Genomic DNA, 2,092 nt, shown 5'->3' on the forward strand with positions numbered 1-2,092 from the left:
ATACACCTTCTTCTCCAGTGCAAATGGAACATTCTCCAAATTAGATCTGGGTCACAAATCAGGTCTCAACTGATACCAAAAGTTTGGGATTAATCCTGCATATTTCCAGACCACAAGGCTTTGAAACTGGAACTCAATCACAAGAGAAAAGTTGGACAGAACGAAAATACATGGAGGTTAAAGAACATCCTACTAAAGACTCAATGGTTCAACCAGGAAATTAAAGAAGTTTTTAAAAATCCATGGAAACTAATAAACATGAAAACACAACTATTCAACATCTTTGTTTTGGGATGAACAAAGGTGGTTCTAAGAGAAAAGTACATAGCAATACAAGCCTTTCTCAAGAAACAATAAAAGTCTAAAATACACAACATAACCTTACATCTAAAGGAGCTGGAGAAAGAAAAGAAGTAAAGCCTAAATCCAGCAGGAGAAGAGAATTAATAAAAAGTGGAGCAGAAATCAATGAAATAGAAACCAAGAGAAGAGTAGAACAGATCAACAAAACTAGAAGGTGGTTCTTTGAAAGAATTAATAAGATCGATAAACCCCTAACCATCCATAGCAAAAGGAAAAGAGAAAGGATTCAAATTAATAAAATCATGAGTGAAAAAGGAGAGCTCACAACCAACACCAAGGAAATACTAAGAATTATTAGAACATACTATGAGCCACTATATGCCAACAAATTGGTCAGTCTGGAAGAAATAGATGCATTCCTAGAAACTTATAAACATCCAAAACTGAAACAGGAAGAAATTGAAAATTGAAGGAGTAATTAAAAATCTTCCAAAAATAAGAGTCCAAGGCCAGATGGGTTTCCAGGGGAATTCTTTGAAATATTTAAAGAATTAATACCTATTCTTCTGAAGCTGTTTCAAAAAATAGAAATGGAAGGAAAATTTCCAAACTCGTTCTATGAGGCCAGCATTACCTTGATACCAAAACCAAAGACCCCACTAAAAAGGAGAATTACACATTACAATATCCCTGATGAACATGGATGCAAAAATTCTCATCAAGATACTAGCTAATAGGATCCAATGGTACATTAAACAGATTATTCACCATGACCAAGTGGGATTTATTACTGGGCTGCAGGGGTGGTTCAACAATTGCAAATCAATCAATGTGATGCACTACATTAATCAAAGAAAAGAAAATAATCATATGATGCTCTTGATTGATGTGGAAAAATCATTTGGCAAAACACAGCATACTTTCTTGTTGAAAACTCTCCATAGGGTAGAAATAGAGGTACATACCTCAATATAAAAGCCATCTATGAAAAGCCCACAGTGAATATCATTCTCAATGGGGAAAAATTGAGAGCTTTTCAACAGGGATGTCCATTGTCACCACGGCTGTTCAACGTGGTACTAGGTCTTAGCATCAGCGATAAGACACCAAGAAGAAATAAAATGCATTCAAATAGGCAGAGAAGAAATCAAACACTCACTCTTCACAGATGTCATGATTCTCTATGAGGAAAACCCAAAGACTCCAGTCTAAAATAGTTAGAATTCTTCAGCAATTCAGCAATGTGGCACAATACAAAATCAAGGCACATAAATCAGTTGCAATTCCATACACTAATAATGTGACTGAAGAAAGAGAAATGAAGGAATTGATCCCATTTACAGTAGCACCAAAACCCTTAAGATCCCTAGGAATAAACCCAACCAAATAGGTAAAGGATCTGTACTGTAGAAACTACAGAAAACTTATGAAATAAATTGAGGAAGACATGATATGGAAAAACATTTGATGCTTATGGATTGGAAGAATGAATATTGTCAAAATGTCTATGCTACCCAAAGAAATCTACATATTCAGTGCAATCCCTATCAAAATACCATTGACATTTTTCACAGAGCTGGAAGAAACTGATCTTAAAATTTGTGTGGAACCTGAATAACCAGAGAAATGTTGAAAAAGAAAACCGAATCTGGGGGAATCACAAAGCCTGAGTTTAGGCTATAAAAGGTGTAAGGATACAAAGCTGTAATCATCAAGACAGTGTGGTACTGGAACAAAAACAAACACATAGATCAAAGGAACAGAATAAAGAGCCCAGAAATGGGCCCTG

This window comes from Neovison vison, chromosome 7 (assembly GCF_020171115.1).
Source record: "Neovison vison isolate M4711 chromosome 7, ASM_NN_V1, whole genome shotgun sequence".
NCBI classification, from domain to species: domain Eukaryota; kingdom Metazoa; phylum Chordata; class Mammalia; order Carnivora; family Mustelidae; genus Neogale; species Neogale vison.